We start from the raw sequence: 13,197 nt of genomic DNA on the forward strand, positions 1-13,197 counted from the left end.
GTATGGCAGGAAAATGTAAACTTTTTTTCCGAGTGGCTATTTTCCTAGTTAAACTTTGGAAATATTACTTCTATGAGAGAAAAGGGGAGAACAGCCATCGGGGGACAAGTAGTAGCTACTAACACATCATCTTACACATTTCAAACCTGTGATGCTGAACTGGTGTCTGCAATTCCCCCAGTGTGTAGCTTTACTTTGGATAAGGACAGGAAGCTCGAGATGTTTTGTGGAGCCCTTTGTTGCATAATGACCCTCATTTCAGGGATCACGGAGCCAGGTTGGACGTTCAGTCATCTCTATGAATAGGAAATGTGGAAACAGCCACAGCATGGTTTTGCAGACCCAAAGGTACCACGGAAGCAGAATTAGACCCCAAAATTCAATTGTCGTCTCACTTTAGTATGTCCCTATTCTGCTGGGTATATAATTGTGACATCCTGGACCGTGTTACTTTTGAGTTAGGGGCCAATAATCCCTGAAAGATCCAGCTATTTCCCTTTTACAACTACACAGTTACCTTGAGATGTAGTGAAAGCTACTTTTGAAGGAGGCTGAGAGGAAGATTTGTGGGAGGTGCTTGTGACACCACAAGGTCTTTCTTCAAGGCTGGCTGGCTTCCTCTATATACAAAGAACTGTGGGTTTAGGGATAGACTCAAGTTTGGGAATTGGGTGAGCAGCCATGATGACATCATTGTGACTTGTGACAGGCCTCCATTCGGTTTTATCATTCATATGTTATTTTTTTTTTCTTTTTTTCTTTTTTTTTTCTTTTACTCTGTTGCAGAGCGTCTTCCAATCACCAGCTACTGAGCAAACTGGGAATGGAATGGGTACCTCTGCCAGGCTTGTTTTCCCTCCCGACTCTGAAGCTGGCAGAATACTAGCCATTCTCCAGATGCGATCCTGGGAGGTCAGTTATTATTATTATTTTGCTCTCACTCATTCCTTGGAATCCCATGAAAGGTTAAGCTACTCCCACAGATTTCTCTTTTAAATCACCCCAATCTCCACTCTAACTCTGATGCTAGATTTTTACATTATTGTAAAAATTCCACTTTGCCTGTGATTCTTGTATGATGTTCCCTGGCCTGTCACCCTAGAAACCCATGATCACAAACATTATCAGGAATCCCAGTTCAAAAGTAACATCCCCCTTCTTTCTTCCCAGCCTGGAAAGGAGATTTTTTTGAAAATGCTGTTGATCCCAATGCAATGCACACAGGTTAGTCATAAGTAGGCATAGTCTGAGCAAGAATGTTGCCCGTAATGAATTCACTCCTTTTCTGCTTAAAACTTGAGGTTGATTTTTCTATATCATATCAAGAATTTTTTTGTATTTCAGCTTCATGTTATATAGAACATTTTTTGAATGTGCCTTTTAGTCAGCCTCAGAGCAAGCAATGAGAACTATCCCCAGGGGCTTCAGCAGCAATTTGAACTCAGAATTATTAACAATTATAATAGTATCCATAAATCCAGCCTGATCTAATGTAATAGTCTATCCTCGCTCGACAAGTGTGTTCAGAATTTATTTCTATGCATTTGCCCCTTATTTAGGGAAATAATGAACAAACCCTTGCAGTTATTTACTAGCCTTGTCTTGAGCATGACGTTGCTCTTATCTTACCTGAGCCCTGCTGGGGTCTGACACCAGTCATAGCTGGAGGCAGTGACTAGTGGGAGGAATGGAGCGTGAAGAGAATTTCCATTTTCTTGCAAGTTGAGTATCAGGCAAACCTTCAAGTAAACCCAGACCAACCTAGCTGAATATGGCAGGGGGAGGTGCCATTCAGTTGGCCATAAGTTGGACAAGGAGGATCTCAGTGTAGTTTGAGTATTTAGAGGATGTGGAGCCATCTAAATTCTCCCAAATGTTGCCATTATAATTCTGTCTTGCTCCTTCATAAAAGAGATCTGCAGGTGGCTGTGGTGGAGTATTGGGAACCCGTAATGGTTCTCAGAAGTTAGCATGCATGAGAATCACATGGAGGGCTTCTTAAGCCATACATTTCCGGGCCCCACTCCCAAATTTTCTGTTCTAGAGTGAGGCTCAAGAATTTCCTTTCCAACAGGTTCCCAGTTGTTGCTGATGCTGCTGACCCGGGGACCACATTTTGAGCACCACTGTATACTACCTTGTAATTCAGCACTCTATCTGTGCTCTCTGTCTATATCAGATCTGTAGTTATAAGTAACTGGAGTTTCTTTTAGCAATATCAGAAATTCCTTAGCTTCTTGACTGTGTCTTGAGTAACTCATGTTCTTTCTTGAAGTTACTCAGTGTAGATTATGGCAGACAGCCCACCTCTACATCCCTTATATTCCTGTGCTCCCATAATGGCCCATTGCAGCAGCCACTCAGGGTGGCACTTCATCCCAGGTGACCACAGGTAACAGGTTATAATCAACTAATCCATCGCTGGATGTCAGGGATTACTGTCATCTCCTCCTTTAATAGCTTTAACCCAATCATATTTAAAAAAAAAAAACAAACCAACTGATCACTTATTTCCATCTTCTTCATGTTCTGTTGCCCACAAACCCTTCTGGTACCAATTACCAAACAGGAAAGAGTCCTTAATTAGAAACAGTATAATCAACTCTGGAATCTGTACAAATGTATTTCATGATGGGTACAGACAATTCACACAAATGTTAGGAGGCCTGAAGAAACAGACTCTAGCCTGAGGTTCCCGGTGTGATATCAAAAAGCATATCATAAAGGTAGGCTATCAAGAAAACTACTGCCTTTCTAGTGTCAGGAAATTGACAAATCAGAAAGCTACCACCATATCTGCTGGCTTCAGTATCTCACACCAGAATTTTTGCCAGCCAAGTGAGTCCCCTCTCTTCTGACTCCTCCATATACTTTGTTCTAAATAAAAACCTAATGCATCTGATTAGCAAAAGATGTACCACATCTAGGGCATATAGAAAACCTTGTAAATGTATTCCTTTGTGGTAGCTTTCCAGCCTTTTCACTCTAGGAAAGCTTGCAGGAAGGGAATGAGTTGGGTGCTGAGTGAAGCAATGCATAGTGTCTGCTGCAGGTAGAAAGTGCATTATGAGTGTGCATGGCTGCCGAAAAGACTGTAGAATTGAGAGGGTCATCATGCCGAAAAGGAAAGTGCACCCAGACCTTGGTGGGCCACAAGGTTTCCCCAAATATTTGCTATTCTTCATTCTTAATCAAATTGGTAGTCAGATAATCAGAATAAAATTAAAAGACTGCCCCTTTCTAGATGTGTAACTTTGAGCAAGTTACTTACCTTCTCTGTTTCCACATCTATAGGCTGTCAATAGTAATGAAAATAATAATGCGTATTTATAGAGCTGTTTTGATGATTAAGTGACAGAACGTTTCTATATTATTGACCAGAATCCCTAGCACGTAAATAGTGATTTAATGTTTACTAAGAGGTAGTTACAGTTTTAAAATTCTTAAAACACTTACAAGTATAGGATTTTTTTTTTTTTTTTTTTGGCACACGGGCTTAGTTGCTCCGGGGCATGTGGGATCTTCCTGGAGCTGGGATCGAACCCGTGACCTCTGCATTGTCAGGCGGATTCTTAACCACTGCGCCACCTAGGAAGTCCAAGTATAGGATATTGATATCTCACTTGAACAGGTATTTTTTGTGTTAATTGCAACATCTAAATCCCTAAGCAATCTGGAGAAAATTAGTTTTTTTCAAAGCAATGTGTCATTTAGCTATTACTGCATGTCAAACCACCCCCAAATTTAATGCGTTAAAGCAACAAACATTTACTATTTCTCATATATCTGTGGGTCAGCTGAATGCTTCTGCTGATCTAGGCTGGATTTGTCAGGACCGTCTTTTTTCATGATCTATGGTACAGCTCAGATCACATTGCTTCAATATTAATAGTTTCTAGGACTCTCCTGTGTACTAATATTGATGTTTGATTACACACACTGGTTTGTAGATACTTACATAATAAAAAATGAAAAAATAAAAGCAGCCACAATTGTCAAAATCCAGTTGTTAAAACTCATTTAAAAATATTTATAAACATAGGTTTATAATCTTTAAATAGAAAAATATTCATGTAACATATCTGGTTATTGTCAGTGAAAGAATTCTATTGCATTGAAACAGAAATAAGATTATTTGTCAGTTCAATTATGAACAGGAAAAAAGGAAAACAATAAGTTCCCATAGCCTAGGTACTGTAAAGAGGCAAAACTTTTTCTAAACTTGTGGTTTCTTCAAACACTTAAGAATAGCCAGAAAAGCTATATATGAACTGAGGGAAGTCAGGGCTTTACTGACCAGATCAGGAGATAAATGGGAAAAAGATTACAAGAGGAAACATACACATATGTTTGGGGGGAGGCTAGTGGATGGGGGCTATTACTGGGCCTATATATGTGCATGTAGAACTAAAGAACACTGGCATTTAATGTATGATACATCCCTGAAGACCACATTCCATGTGCTTTCTGACATAGACAACTTTTACAACATGGTTTCCATAAAACTGACAATTATTTTCTTCATTTTTTTGTGTATCTACTGTAAATTTTTGGTTTGCAGTTACCATGAGGTTTTGATATAGCAGTCTGTATATATACAAGATTGTTTTACGTTGCTGTTCTCTTAATTTCAAATGCATTTCCAGTATCCTGCACTTGTACTTTCCTCTTCTCACAATTACTGATTGTGATATCATATTTGTGCATGGATGATTTCCTACCTTTACTGTATGTTTGTCTTTACAGGTGAGCTTTCCCATTCATAATTTTCTTGTTTCTAGTTGTGGCCTTTTCTTTTCTACCTAAAGAAATTCCTTTAGAATTTGTTGTAAAGCTGGTTTGGTGGTGCTAAATTCTCTTAGCTTTTGCTTGTCTGTAAAGTCTTTGATTTCTCCACTGAATCTGAACAAAGGCCTTGCTGGGCAGAGTATTCTTGGTTGTAGGTTTTTACCTTTCATCATTTCAAATATATCATGCCACTCCCTCCTGGCCTGCAGAGTTGCTGCTAAAATAATCAGCTGATAACCTTATGGGATTCCCTTGTAATGTCATTTGTTGCTTTTCCCTTGTTGCTTTTAAAATTTCCTCTTTGTCTTTAATTTTTATCAGTTTGATTAATAAGTGTCTCAGCATGTTCCTCCTTGGGTTTATCTTGTATGGGACTCCATGTGCTTCCTGGATTTGAGTGACTTTCCCACGTTAGGGAAGTTTTTGGCTATTATCTCTTCAAATATTTTCTCAGGTCCTTTTTCTCTCTCTTCTCCTTGTGGGACCCTTATAATGCAAATGTTTGTGCATTTGATGTTGTCCCAGAGGTCTCTGAGACTGTCCTGATTTCTTTTCATTCATTGTGCTCTGCAGCAGTGATTTCCACCATTCTGTCTTCCAGCTCACTTATTCATTCTCATGCCTCATTAATTCTGCTATTGATTCCTTCTAGTGCATTTTTCATTTCAGTTATTGTATTGTTCATTTCTGTTTTTTTGTTCTTTAAATCTTCTAGCTCTTTGTTAAATATTTCTTTTATCTTCTTGGTCTGTGCCTCCATTTTTCTCCCAAGATCTTGGATCATCTTTACTATCATTACTCTGAATTCTTTTCCAGGTAGATTGCCTATCTCCACTTCACTTAGTTGTTCTTCTGGGGGTTTATCTTGTTCCTTCATCTGGAACATATTTCTCTGCCATCTAATTTTGTCTAACTTTCTGTGCTTGTGGTCTCTGTTTCTCAGGCTGCAGGTTTGTAGTTCCTCTCGCTTCTGGTGTCTGCCCCCTGGTGGGTGAGGTTGGTCCAGGGGCTTGTTCAGGCTTCCTGGTGGGAGGGACTTGTGCCTCCTCACTGGTGGGTGGAGCTGGGTCTTGTCCCTCTGGTGGGTAGGGTCATGTCAAGGGCCATGTCAAGAGGCAACTGTGCACTCAGGACGAGTTTAGGCAGCCTGTCTGCTAATGGGTGGGTCTGTGTTCTCACTCTGTTGGTTGTTTGGCCTGAGGTATTCCAGCACTCGGGCCTGCAGGCTGTGGGGTGGGATGAGCTCTCAGTGCCAAAATGGTGACCTCTGGGAGAGCTCACAGTGATGGATATTCCCTGGGGCCTCCACCACCGGTGTCTTTGCCCCTACAGTGAGCCACACCTGAGCTCCACCTCACCAGGAAACCCTCCAAGACCTGCAGCTAGGTCTGGCCCAGGCTCCTATGGAGTAATTGCTTTGCCTTGGTTCCCAGTGCTTGTGAAACCTTGTGCTAGCCCTCCAAAAGTAGAGTCTCTATTTCCCCAAGTCCTGTGGATTTCCTACACTCAAGCCCCACTGGCCTTCAAACCAAATGCTCTGGGGCCTCCTCCTCCCAATGCCAGATCCCCAGGCTGGGGAGCCTGATGGGGGGCTCAAAACTCCTACTCCTGTGGGAGAACCTCTGCAATAGAATTATTTTCCAGTTTGTGGGTCGCCCACCCAGTGAGCATGGGATTTTATTATATCACGAAAGCACCCCTCCTACCATCTTGTTGTTGCTTCTTTTTCGTCTTTTGATGTAGAATATCTTTTTTGGCAGGTTCCAGTCTTTTTTTGTCAATGGTTGTCTAGCAGTCAGTTGTAATTGGTGTTTTCATCAGAGGAGGTAAGCTCAAGTCCTTCTACTCTGCCATGTTGTCTCCTCTCTGACAATGATTTTTCTCAGAGAAGGAAAAGTGAACTTTACTTTTTGGCTTTTAAATTATGCATTTTATGCATTACCCATTTATTACCCAGATTTAAATGCATGTATTGTTGACTATTGGAATCTCCCTGTGTTTAGAAGCTAAGAAGATCAGCAATAATTCATTTTTTTCTTTTCCGTCATGGTTTATTACAGGAATATTTAATATAGTTCCTGGTCTATACAGTAGGACTTTGTTGTTTATCCATTCTTTTTTTTTTTTTTAATATTTTATTTATTTATTTGGTTGCGCTGGGTCTTAGTTGTGGCATGTGGGATCTAGTTCCCTGATCAGGGACTGAACCCAGGCCCCTGCATTGGGAGCTTGGAGTCTCAACTGTTGCACCACCAGGGAAGTCTCTGTTTATCCATTCTATAAGTAATAATTTGCATCTGCTAGTCCCAAACTCCCAGTCCATCGCTCCCTCAACAATAATTTAATTAGATTAATTCGAGATGCTGACATTTCCTCTGCCCACTCCCTATTTCCATGTGAAAATACATTCCTTTATAAGTATTCAGGCAATGAATATGCCAAGAAATAAGTGCTAAGTTATAATTAAATATGACAATTTTTCCAAATGAAAACAAAAATCTTCAATTGTTTATCATAGGCTAACATAAGGTCATACTCAGTAAGGATTGCTTATTTTGAACTAGATATGTCCAGAGCCAAAACAATTTGAACTCTTCAAGAAGAATACACTTTAGCATAATTCTTGAAGAGTGAGCTTTTTATGAGAGAGGTTATTTCTGTGATGTAGAATAATTTATCTGCATCATTTCCTCCAACCTGATTGCTTCTCATCAATTAAATTAGTCTACTGCAAAACTTGGATGGATTTAACTTACTAAATTATTGGTTACCATTCTCCCATTCTTATTTCCAGAAAGACTCAGCATTTGTATTACAGTTGTATTTATTAATGTTATTTTTAGATTAATTGAACTACTAAACATGAGGCTTAAAACTATTTCTTTAAAACAAAATTAAAGTGTGATTTTATAAAGCAATTTATAAACAAATCTTGGTCATATCCTTTTCCTGTACAACATAGTAGCTAAAGGCTCAAGTTTTGGAGTCAAGTAAACCTGAATTTGAGTCCCAGTTCTACCACTAATTAGCTAGATGACATTGGGCATATTACCTGACCTGCATAAGCCTAATTTCCCTCAACTGTCAAGTGAGAATTATCATAGTTCTTAACTCAGTGCACCCAGAATGTCTTAAGTGCTCAATAAATGTGTGCTATTGTTCTAGTACCTGCTTTGCAAAGTAGGCAATACTTTTAGATTGTAGTTCTGTGATGGGTTAACAAGTCCTTGTTGATTTTTTTTTCCACTTTTTTTTTTAAATTTTATTTATTTATTATTTTTTGGGGGGTACACCAAGTTCAATCATCTGTTTTTATACACATATCCCCGTATTCCCTCCCTCTGTTGACTCTCCCCCACCCTCCCTCGAGTCCCCCCCACCCTCCCCGTCCCAGTCCTCTAAGGCATCTTCCATCCTCAAGTTGAACTCTCTTTGTTATACAACAACTTCCCACTGGCTACCTATTTTACAGTTGGTAGTATATATATGTCTGTGTTACTCTCTCGCTTTGTCTCAGCTTCCCCTTCATCCCCCGTCCCCCGCAAACCTTGAGTTCTCCAGTCCATTCTCTGCACCTGCGTCCTTGTTCTTGTCACTGAGTTCATCAGTACCATTTTTAGATTCCGTATATGTGAGTTAGCATACAATATTTGTCTTTCTCTTTCTGACTTACTTCACTCTGTATGACAGACTGTAGTTCTATCCACCTCATTACATATAGCTCCATCTCATCCCTTTTTATAGCTGAGTAATATTCCATTGTGTATATATGCCACATCTTCTTTATCCATTCATTTGTTGATGGGCATTTAGGTTGCTTCCATGTCCTGGCTATTGTAAATAGTGCTGCAATAAACATTATGGTACACGTTTCTTTTGGGATTATGGTTTTCTCTGGGTATATGCCCAGTAGTGGGGTTACTGGATCATATGGTAGTTCTATTTGTAGTTTTTTAAGGAACCTCCAAATTGTTTTCCATAGTGGCTGTACCAACGTACAGTCCCACCAACAGTGCAGGAGAGTTCCCTTTTCTCCACACCCTCTCCAACATTTGTGGTTTCCAGATTTTGTGATGATGGCCATTCTGATTGGTGTGAGGTGATACCTCATTGTGGCTTTGACTTGCATTTCTCTGATGATGAGTGATGTTGAGCATCTTTTCATGTGTTTGTTGGCCATCTGTATGTCTTCTTTGGAGATATGTCTATTTAGGTCTTCTGCCCATTTGTGGATTGGGTTATTTGCTTTTTTGGTATTAAGCTTCATGAGCTGCTTGTATATTTTGGAGGTTAATCCTTTGTCCGTTGTTTCATAGGCAATTATTTTTTCCCATTCTGAGGGTTGCCTTTTAGTCTTGTTTATGGTTTCTTTCGCTGTGCAAAAGCTTTTAAGTTTCATGAGGTCCCATTTGTTTATTCTTGATTTTATTTCCATGATTCTAGGAGGTGGATCAAAAAGGATCTTGCTTTGATGGATGTCCTAGAGTGTTCTGCCTATGTTTTCCTCTAGGAGTTTGATAGTGTCTGGCCTTACCTGTAGGTCTTTAATCCATGTTGAGTTTGTTTTTGTGTATGGTGTTAGGAAGTGTTCTAATTTCATTCTTTTACACATATGTCCAATTTTCCCAGCACCACATATTGAAGAGGCTGTCTTTTTTCATTGTATACTCGTGCCTCCTTTGTCAAAGATAAGGTGCCCATATGTGTTTGGGCTTACTTCTGAGTTCTCTATTCTATTCCATTGATCTTCCTTTCTATTTTGGTGCCAGTACCATACTGTCTTGATCACTATGGCCTTGTAGTATAGTTTGAAGTCAGGAAGCCTGATTCCACCAACTCCATTTTTCCTTCTCAAGATTGCTTTGGCTATTCGGGGTCTTTTGCGTTTCCATACAAATCGTAAGATTTCTTGCTCTAGTTCTGTGAAAAATGCCATTGGTAATTTGATCGGGATTGCATTGAATCTGTAAATTGCTTTGGGTAGTACAGTCATTTTCACGATGTTGATTCTTCCAATCCAGGAACATGGTATGTCCCTCCATCTGTTTGTGTCGGATTTGATTTCTTTCATCAATGTCTTAAAGTTTTCTGCATACAGATCTTTTGCCTCCTTAGGCAATTTTATTCCTAGCTATTTTATTCTTTTTGTTGCAATGGTGAATGGTCCCTTTTTTTCTTGATGAGTCTGGCTAATGGTTTATCAATTTTGTTAATCTTCTCAAAGAACCAGCTTTTAGTTTTATTAATTTTTGCTATGGCTTCCTTCCTTTCTTTTTCATTTATTTCTGCTCTGATCTTTATGATTTCTTTCCTTCTGCTCACTTTGGGGTTTCTTTGTTCTTCTTTTTCTAATTGTTTGAGGTGTAAGGTTAGGTTGTTTATTCGATCATTTTCTTGTTTCTTAAGGTAGGACTGTATTGCTATAAACTTCCCGCTTAGAACTGCTTTTGCTACGTCCCATAGGTTTTGGGTTGTTGTGTTTTCGTTGTCGTTTGTTTCTAGATATTTTTTGATTTCCTCTTTGATTTCTTTAGTGATTTCTTGGTTGTTTAAGAGTGACTTGTTTAACCTCCATGTGTTTGTATTTTTTGCAGTTTTTTTTCTGTTATTGATATCTAGTCTCATGGCATTGTGGTCTGAGAAGATGCTTGATATGATTTCAATTTTCTTGAATTTGCTGAGGTTTGATTTGTGACTCAAGATGTGATCTATCCTGGAAAATGTTTTGTGTGCACTTGAGAAGAAAGTGTATTCTGTCATTTTTGGATGGAATGTCCTATAAATATCAATTAAGTCGAGATGGTCTAATGTGTCATTTAAAGCTTGTGTGTCTTTATTTATTTTCTGTTTGGATGATCTGTCCATTGATGTAAGTGGGGTGTTCAAGTCTCCCACTATTATTGTGTTCCTGTCGATATCCCCTTTTATAGCTGTTAGCATTTGCCTTATGTATTGAGGTGCTCCTATATTGGGGGCATAGATATTTACCATTGTGATATGTTCTTCTTGAATGGATCCCTTGATCATTATGCAGTGTCCTTCCTTGTCTCTTTTAGTAGTCTTTACTTTCAAGTCTAATTTTTCTGATATGAGTATTGCTACTCCAGCTTTCTTTTGACTTCCATTTGCATGAAATATCTTTTTCCATCCCTTGACTTTCAGTCTATATGTATCCCTTGGTCTGAAGTGGGTTTCTTGTAGGCAGCATATAGAAGGGTCTTGTTTTTGTATCCATTCAGCCAGTCTGTGTCTTTTGGTTGGAGCATTTAATCCATTTACATTTAAAGTGATTATTGACATGTGTGTTCCAATTACCATTTTCTTAATTGTTTTGGGTTTGTATTTGTAGGTGTTTTCCTTTTCTTGTGTTTCCAACTTAGAGAAGTTCCTTTAGCACTTGTTGTAAGGCTGGTTTGGTGGTGCTGAATTCTCTTAACTTTTGCTTGTCTGGAAAGCTTTTGATTTCTCCGTCAAATCTGAATGAGATTCTTGCTGGGTAGAGTATTCTTGGCTGCAGGTTTCTCTCTTTCAGGACTTTCAGTATATCCTGCCATTCCCTTCTGGCCTGCAGAGTTTCTGTAGAAAGGTCAGCTGTTATTCTGATGGGTTTTCCCTTATATGTTATTTGTTGCTTTTCTCTTGCTGCTTTTAATATTTTTTCTTTGTGTTTAATTGTCGTTAGTTTGATTAATATGTGTCTTGGTGTATTTCTCCTTGGGTTTATTCTGCATGGGACTCTCTGTGCTTCTTGGACTTGGTTAATAATTTCCTTTCCCATGTTGGGGAAGTTTTCCACTATAACCTCCTCAAATATTTTCTCAGACCCTTTCTTGTTTTCTTCTTCTTCTGGGATGCCTATAATTGGAACGTTGGTACGCTTAATGTTATCACTGAGGTCTCTGAGACTGTCTTCTATTCTTTTTATTCTTTTTTCTTTTTCCTGCTCTGTGGTGGTTATTTCCCCCATTCTATCTTCCAACTCACTTATTCGTTCTTCTGCCTCAGTCATTCTGCTGGTTATAGCATCTAGAGTATTTTTAATTTCAGTATTTTGTTATCCATTGCTGTTTGTTTTTCTGAGTTCTTATGAACTGTTTCGTGTACTTTCTCTATTTTGTTATCGAGATTTTGTATCATTTTTACTATCATTACTCTGAATTCTTTCTCAGGCATTTTTCCTATTTCCCCCTCATTTATTTGGTCTTGTGGGGGTTTTTCCTGCTCCTTTGACTGCATGGTGTTTCTTTGTTTCCTCATGGTTGTCCAAACTTTTGGGGTTGCTTGTCCTGGTGATAGAGGTGTTTATAGAAGACTGTCCAAGCCTCAGACTAATGTTCAAGTATTGGATTAAACAAATACTAAGTCTAGGAAACACGTACATGTATAAGACACACAATTACTGAATCCATTAGGACATAAAGCTCTGGAAAGACCTGACAGAACCCCAGTGTGCTATCAGATATTCAAAGAGTAACCCAACAGAAATTGACACCTGAAACAGAACAAATCAGAGACAAAAGCAAAAGCAAACAAACAAACAAATAACACCTTACACATACAGACACTAATCCAGGGAGATTTTGTAAGCTAGGATCAAATATAGAAAAGAGCTCGAGTACCACCAGACAGGATGGAGATTCTCAGAATGAAATTAGACAATTGTACTAAGAACTAAGATAAAGACAAAAGCCTAATATTAAATACCATGGCAGTGCGTCATCTGGAGAATAGAGCAAGGAGTCTGAGCAGATCCACAGTGTTGCTTATAAGTATGTTAAGATAAAATAAACTTAAAGTGGCTGGAAGAAAGGGGAACAGAAGAGTGTAGTGTGGTTGGAAATATGCAAATAAACAGAAAAGAATAGAAATGTATAACAGATAGGGATGAAAGGAAAATATGAGATATATATTGACTGTACTACCAAAAACTTAGCTAGATATAGAAGTATATAAAACGGCAAAAAAATAAAAATAGAATAAAAAATATTATTAAAAAATTATGTTATAAAACTTGTAGATCCCTTAGGACTAAGATTGTAATTAATAAAGAAAAAAAAAGAGAGAGAGAAAAAGAAAAAAAAATCCAGAACCGATCCCAGAATGGACCAGTTCAATAGGATTGATACTAATATTTCTGTTTCCTTAGAGTCTCATCTGTAAGTGTCCTTCTACTCGCCTTGGGTTTTTTTGCATTATTCTGTGACCAGCAGAGGTTCCTTTATTGTTCGTCTGTAAGCATAGGTGTGTGGGGAGGGAGAGGGTACAATAGTGGCTCCTTCCCCTGGGAGTGAGTGAGCAGTGGCGCACTGTTGTTTCAGTCGGGCTTGGAGGTGCCTGTTGCAGAGCGACACCAGTGGCTCAGGTGTAAACAGAAAGTCTTAGAGTTGGGCCTCTCTCTGGTTTTTTGTT

General features: G+C 38.8%; 1 non-coding gene across 1 annotated transcript; it reads right to left on the minus strand.

Moving 5' to 3' along the window:
• Nucleotides 1-775: 775 nt before the first annotated feature.
• LOC130859728 (small nucleolar RNA SNORA7) lies at nt 776-915 on the minus strand. Its single transcript, XR_009055284.1, has one exon. It is a non-coding gene; the product is annotated as a small nucleolar RNA SNORA7 (small nucleolar RNA).
• Between the last annotated feature and the right edge of the window lie 12,282 nt (nt 916-13,197).

Source organism: Hippopotamus amphibius, chromosome 8 (assembly GCF_030028045.1).
Source record: "Hippopotamus amphibius kiboko isolate mHipAmp2 chromosome 8, mHipAmp2.hap2, whole genome shotgun sequence".
Taxonomy (NCBI): Eukaryota; Metazoa; Chordata; class Mammalia; order Artiodactyla; family Hippopotamidae; genus Hippopotamus; species Hippopotamus amphibius.